This window comes from Hydractinia symbiolongicarpus, chromosome 1, assembly GCF_029227915.1.
Source record: "Hydractinia symbiolongicarpus strain clone_291-10 chromosome 1, HSymV2.1, whole genome shotgun sequence".
NCBI classification, from domain to species: Eukaryota; Metazoa; Cnidaria; class Hydrozoa; order Anthoathecata; family Hydractiniidae; genus Hydractinia; species Hydractinia symbiolongicarpus.
The window spans coordinates 30290076-30298067 of NC_079875.1; positions in this window are offsets into that span (position 1 = coordinate 30290076).

Below are 7992 nucleotides of genomic sequence, written 5' to 3' on the forward strand. Positions count from 1 at the left end.
ATAGCCCGAAAAATACGTCAATTATCTCGAGCAATTATCTACATTATTCTTTAGTTTATGTTATATATTTGTAGGATTTGTTCATTATCTATATTCATTGATACGAATATTTTGTTCATCTTCATGACGTTTTGTACCATAAGTAAGTAGATTCGACATATTTAAATGTCCACTGTAATTGTTACTTTTTGCATATAGGTTGTTTATTATAGAATTTCACAAAATTGTAATAAATTGGATAAAACATATTGCTTTGTCGCTATTGATGCCCCCAAAATCTCGTTTTTCAAAGGATCCAAGCTAAAAAAAAATATGTGGTAGATTAAACAGCATTTTGTGCTATTTTTGTTCTAAAAACTTTTCATGTTTATTAATATAGATAAGGAATACCTTTTCAAGGCTTAGACTCACAAGGGAGTTTTTTGAGTAAAGAAAGCATATAAAAGTTTTAGATATCCAGGGGGTAAAAACTTATTCATTATAAACTCTTTAGCAAATATGCTCACCTGATCAAACTAAATACTTGTTTGGCAAAAATGCTATAAGTAACAAACCATTTTGTTGTTTTCAGTACTTTTTTCAAAAGTGTAATTATATGGCGATTTTGGATGCTCCTTGGCTTTGGAAAAATGATCCAAGCAACTGCTTCTAAAATCCGTAAATTCTATATCCCTGGTACTTATACTTATTATGCTGTTCGACTTTACTATACTACTTTTAACCTTCTTCTTTGTTCAGAATTCTTTCTTTAAAAATATTTTGGCGGCAAAAAATGAATGATGAGATACTGGCTTGTGATTTGTCAATTTTTTAAGCTTGCGCTTCTTCGCCGACGATATAAGGTAAAACACGGGGAACCGCAGCATGGCAGATGACAATAGAAATAATGGCGGATAGATTCAGTATGGTGATACTGAATATTCTGAAAGAAGTAGCGAAGACAATGTTGATGAAGATTTAGTTTCTGATGGGAATTTTGATGAATTGGTTCAGGACTTTTCCACAGATGTTCATCAACAGAATACAATAAAAAGAGCAAGTTTAATTTCTTTATTATGTACATTTCTGGGACTATGGTAATATATATATTTGGAATCACGGACACAGCTATAGCATGTTTGCTCAATTTTTTGGATGCTTTTTTCTCTGTTATTCAAAAGAAGGTCTCGTTTAATATTCGTTTTGATATGTTTCCTCGCTCGTTACATATGTTTCACAAGTATTTCGGATGTACAAAATGAGATTTTACAGGTACGTAGTACGTAGTTTGTATAAAATGCTATAAACTGTATAAAATTAAGGATTGTGTTGAGAACGTTTAGGAACTTTGTGTGTTGGTCATATACAAAAACGTATTGGAACCAGACTACGCAACCGACGCAAGGAAAAACATAATGGGATGAAGCTGACAGGCCATGGCAAACTAACTGAAGTTGCAGTTAATGCCATGCAAAATTATTTTGGTATGGCCATACGTCAAACATCAGCTTTAAAGTCGTTAAATGATAAAGAAAAAGTGTACCAAATGAAAAAAAACATTCGAGCAGTTTTGTACCATTGTACTGATTTCCCTGACACAACTCGTCGTCACATACTTGCCAATTTGGATATACGATATTGTAAGGAAAGACTTTGAGGAATTAAGCGATGATAAAATTTTAAAAAGGTGTACCCATGGAAAGACACAGAACGCTAATGAGAGTCTTAATAATGTAATTTGATCAAGGTGTCCCAAAAATATATTCTTACATAAATCTTCTTTCGAAATGGGAGTCAATTCTGCCGTATTGCATTTTAATGAGGGAACAGCTGGTGTTAAAAGAGTCTTGAATTTTTTGAATCTTGAAATTGGCGCTAAAACCATTTTGTCGTCATCTCGTAAGGATAAAGCCCGCTTGTCGAATATGGCTAGAAAAGACACTTTAAAGGTTAAAAATAGAAGAAGACAATTGAGAGCTATTAGAAAAGGTTGGGTGGACAAAGAGAAAGAACTTGAAGGAGGGGAATTTTATAAATCTGGCAACTTTTGATGTGTTTTGGACAATTTTTTTTTATTTTGCTTATTATCGCATTTGTACATTTTTGCATACTTTACTAAATTTGAACGAAGCTAACTTTTAAATGCCTTGAGCTTTTTACTTCAAATTTTCAAGACTTTTTCAATACTCCATGATCTAGGTCCTGTACTAAAATACAACCAAAAAAGGATTATATTTACAGTGCTACTCTGATTTTAGTTACAAATTTTTTAGCCTACCCCCCAAAATTCAACTTTTGGACTGAAAAAAATAAAAATTTCAAAATCCGATTTGACTTACATAACCATTTTAGTACAGGACCTGCATAATGTATGTATAAGTCATTTGGCCAAAAATGAAGCTTTAATTTAGTGTAGTTTTAAAAATATGGTGATTTGAAGATTTTTTTAAAAAATGGCAGATTTTGAACATTTTTTAGCATTTTTCTTATTTTTTAGCAAGATTCTCGTCACGAAACACCTGTTTTTGCTTTTATTTTATTCAATATTCATTAGAAAACACAAATAAATAACAAATTGTATAATTTAAAGAAGAAAAATTTTTTATTGGTGAGCCACCTTAGGGTCGACAACCTCGTCTCAGGTTCTATATATTTTAGTCGTAAAAATGATAAACGAGGCATTTAAAAGATAATTGTACCTTAGGGTCAACAACGTCTCAGTTTCTATATACTTTAGTTGTAAAATTGATAAACGAGGCATTTAAAAATGACGAGTGTCATGTATTTGCGATTCTTCGTATTGATACAAGATAATTGTCATTTAGGGTCGACAACCTCGTCTCAGGTTCTATATATTTTAGTTGTAAAATAGCTTAAGGAGGCATTTCAAAGTGACAAAGTCGTAAAATTGATAAACGAGGCATTTAAAAGAGACAAATGTCTAATATATTTGCAATTTTTCGTATTGATACAAGATAATTGTCATTTAGGGACGACAATCTCGTCTCAGGTTCCATATATTTTAGTTGTAAAATTGATAAACGAGGCATTTAAAAGTGACTAGTGTCATATATTTGCTATTTTTCGTTTTGATACAAGATAATTGTCACTTAGAGTCGTCAACCTTGTCCCAGTTTCTATGTATTTTCGCCGTAAAATTGATAAACAAGGCATTTCAAAGTGACCAGTGCCATGTATTTGCGATTTTTCGTATTGATACAGAATAATTGTCACTTAGGGTCGACAACCTCGTCTCAGGTTCTATATATTTTAGTCGTAAAATTGATAAACGAGGCATTTAAAAGAAACAAATGTCTCATATATTTGCGATTCTTCGTGTTGATACAAGATAATTGTCATTTAGGGACGACAATCTTGTCTCAGGTGACGAGTGTCATGTATTTGCGATTCTTTGTATTGATACAAGATAATTGTACCTTATGGTCAACAACATCTCAGTTTCTATATATTTTAGTTGTAAAATTGATAAACGGGGCATTTTAAAGTGACGAGTGTCATGTATTTGCTATTTTTCGTTTTGATACAAGATAATTGTCATTTAGGGACGACAATCTCGTCTCAGGTGACGAGTGTCATGTATTTGCGATTTTTTGTATTGATACAAGATAATTGTACCTTAGGGTCAACAACGTCTCAGTTTCTATATATTTTAGTTGTAAAATTGATAAACGAGGCATTTCAAAGTGACGAGTGTCATGTATTTGCTATTTTTCGTTTTGATACAAGATAATTGTCATTTAGGGTCGTCAACCTCGTCCCAGTTTCTATGTATTTTCGCTGTAAAATTGATAAACGAGGCATTTCAAAGTGACCAGTGCCATGTATTTGCGATTTTTCGTATTGATACAGAATAATTGTCACTTAGGGTCGAAAACCTCGTCTCAGGTTCTATATATTTTAGTCGTAAAATTGATAAACGAGGCATTTAAAAGAAACAAATGTCTCATATATTTGCGATTCTTCGTGTTGATACAAGATAATTGTCATTTAGGGTCGACAACCTCATCTCAGGTTCTATACATTATAGTTGTAAAATTGCTTAACGAGGCATTTCAAAGTTTCATGTATTTGCTATTTTTTGTATTGATACAAGATAATTGTCATTTAGGGTCAACAACCTCGTCTCAGGTTCTATATATTTTAGCCTTAAAATTGATAAACAAGGCATTTAAAAGAGACAAATGTCTCATATACTTGCGATTCTTCGTGTTGATACAAGATAATTGTCATTTAGGGACGACAATCTCGTCTCAGGTTCCATATATTTTAGTTGTAAAATTGATAAACGAGGCATTTAAAAGAGACAAATGTCTAATATATTTGCAATTTTTCGTATTGATACAAGATAATTGTCATTTAGGGACGACAATCTCGTCTCAGGTTCCATATATTTTAGTTGTAAAATTGATAAACGAGGCATTTAAAAGAGACAAATGTCTAATATATTTGCAATTTTTCGTATTGATACAAGATAATTGTCATTTAGGGACGACAATCTCGTCTCAGGTTCCATATATTTTAGTTGTAAAATTGATAAACGAGGCATTTAAAAGTGACTAGTGTCATGTATTTGCGATTTTTGTATGGATACAAGATAATTGTACCTTAGGGTTAACAACGTCTCAGTTTCTATATATTTTAGTTGTAAAATTGATAAACGAGGCATTTCAAAGTGACGAGTATCATGTATTTGCTATTTTTCGTTTTGATACAAGATAATTGTCACTTAGAGTCGTCAACCTCGTCCCAGTTTCTATGTATTTTCGCCGTAAAATTGATAAACAAGGCATTTCAAAGTGACCAGTGTCATGTATTTGCGATTTTTCGTATTGATACAGAATAATTGTCACTTAGGGTCGACAACCTCGTCTCAGGTTCTATATATTTTAGTCGTAAAATTGATAAACGAGGTATTTAAAAGAAACAAATGTCTCATATATTTGCTATTCTTCGTGTTGATACAAGATAATTGTCATTTAGGGACGACAATCTCGTCTCAGGTGACGAGTGTCATGTATTTGCGATTTTTCGTATTGATACAAGATAATTGTACCTTAGGGTCAACAACGTCTCAGTTTCTATATATTTTAGTTGTAAAATTGATAAACGAGGCATTTAAAAGAGACGAGAGTTATATATTTGCTATTTTTCGTATTCATGCAAGATAATTGTACTTTAGGTTTGACAACCTCGTCTCACTTTCTATATATTTTAGTTGTAAAATTGATAAACGAGGCATTTCAAAGTGACGAGTGTCATGTATTTGCTATTTTTCGTTTTGATACAAGATAATTGTCATTTAGAGTCGTCAACCTCGTCCCAGTTTCTATGTATTTTCGCCGTAAAATTGATAAACGAGGCATTTCAAAGTGACCAGTGCCATGTATTTGCGATTTTTCGTATTGATACAGAGTAATTGTCACTTAGGGTCGAAAACCTCGTCTCAGGTTCTATATATTTTAGTCGTAAAATTGATAAACGAGGCATTTAAAAGAAACAAATGTCTCATATATTTGCGATTCTTCCTGTTGATACAAGATAATTGTCATTTAGGGTCGACAACCTCATCTCAGGTTCTATACATTATAGTTGTAAAATTGCTTAACGAGGCATTTCAAAGTTTCATGTATTTGCTATTTTTTGTATTGATACAAGATAATTGTCATTTAGGGTCAACAACCTCGTCTCAGGTTCTATATATTTTAGCCTTAAAATTGATAAACAAGGCATTTAAAAGAGACAAATGTCTCATATACTTGCGATTCTTCGTGTTGATACAAGATAATTGTCATTTAGGGACGACAATCTCGTCTCAGGTTCCATATATTTTAGTTGTAAAATTGATAAACGAGGCATTTAAAAGAGACAAATGTCTAACATATTTGCAATTTTTCGTATTGATACAAGATAATTGTCATTTAGGGACGACAATCTCGTCTCAGGTTCCATATATTTTAGTTGTAAAATTGATAAACGAGGCATTTAAAAGAGACAAATGTCTAATATATTTGCAATTTTTCGTATTGATACAAGATAATTGTCATTTAGGGACGACAATCTCGTCTCAGGTTCCATATATTTTAGTTGTAAAATTGATAAACGAGGCATTTAAAAGAGACAAATGTCTAACATATTTGCAATTTTTCGTATTGATACAAGATAATTGTCATTTAGGGACGACAATCTCGTCTCAGGTTCCATATATTTTAGTTGTAAAATTGATAAACGAGGCATTTAAAAGAGACAAATGTCTAATATATTTGCAATTTTTCGTATTGATACAAGATAATTGTCATTTATGGACGACAATCTCGTCTCAGGTTCCATATATTTTAGTTGTAAAATTGATAAACGAGGCATTTCAAAGTGACTAGTGTCATGTATTTGCTATTTTTGGTTTTGATGCAAGATAATTGTCATTTAGGGTCGTCAACCTCGTCCCAGTTTCTATGTATTTTCGCCGTAAAATTGATAAACGAGACATTTCAAAGTGACCAGTGCCATGTATTTGCGATTTTTCGTATTGATACAGAATAATTGTCACTTAGGGTCGAAAACCTCGTCTCAGGTTCTATATATTTTAGTCGTAAAATTGATAAACGACGCATTTAAAAGAAACAAATGTCTCATATATTTGCGATTCTTCGTGTTGATACAAGATAATTGTCATTTAGGGTCGACAACCTCATCTCAGGTTCTATACATTATAGTTGTAAAATTGCTTAATGAGGCATTTCAAAGTTTCATGTATTTGCTATTTTTTGTATTGATACAAGATAATTGTCATTTAGGGTCAACAACCTCGTCTCAGGTTCTATATATTTTAGCCTTAAAATTGATAAACAAGGCATTTAAAAGAGACAAATGTCTCATATACTTGCGATTCTTCGTGTTGATACAAGATAATTGTCATTTAGGGACGACAATCTCGTCTCAGGTTCCATATATTTTAGTTGTAAAATTGATAAACGAGGCATTTAAAAGAGACAAATGTCTAATATATTTGCAATTTTTCGTATTGATACAAGATAATTGTCATTTAGGGACGACAATCTCGTCTCAGGTTCCATATATTTTAGTTGTAAAATTGATAAACAAGGCATTTAAAAGAGACAAATGTCTAATATATTTGCAATTTTTCGTATTGATACAAGATAATTGTCATTTAGGGACGACAATCTCGTCTCAGGTGCCATATATTTTAGTTGTAAAATTGATAAACAAGGCATTTAAAAGTGACTAGTGTCATGTATTTGCGATTTTTGTATGGATACAACATAATTGTACCTTAGGGTTAACAACGTCTCAGTTTCTATATATTTTAGTTGTAAAATTGATAAACGAGGCATTTCAAAGTGACGAGTATCATGTATTTGCTATTTTTCGTTTTGATACAAGATAATTGTCACTTAGAGTCGTCAACCTCGTCCCAGTTTCTATGTATTTTCGCCGTAAAATTGATAAACGAGGCAATTAAAAGAAACAAATGTCTCATATATTTGCGATTCTTCGTGTTGATACAAGATAATTGTCATTTAGGGTCGACAACCTCATCTCAGGTTCTATACATTATAGTTGTAAAATTGCTTAACGAGGCATTTCAAAGTTTCATGTATTTGCTATTTTTTTTATTGATACAAGATAATTGTCATTTAGGGTCAACAACCTCGTCTCAGGTTCTATATATTTTAGCCTTAAAATTGATAAACAAGGCATTTAAAAGAGACAAATGTCTCATATACTTGCGATTCTTCGTGTTGATACAAGATAATTGTCATTTAGGGACGACAATCTCGTCTCAGGTTCCATATATTTTAGTTGTAAAATTGATAAACGAGGCATTTAAAAGAGACAAATGTCTAATATATTTGCAATTTTTCGTATTGATACAAGATAATTGTCATTTATGGACGACAATCTCGTCTCAGGTTCCATATATTTTAGTTGTAAAATTGATAAACGAGGCATTTCAAAGTGACTAGTGTCATGTAT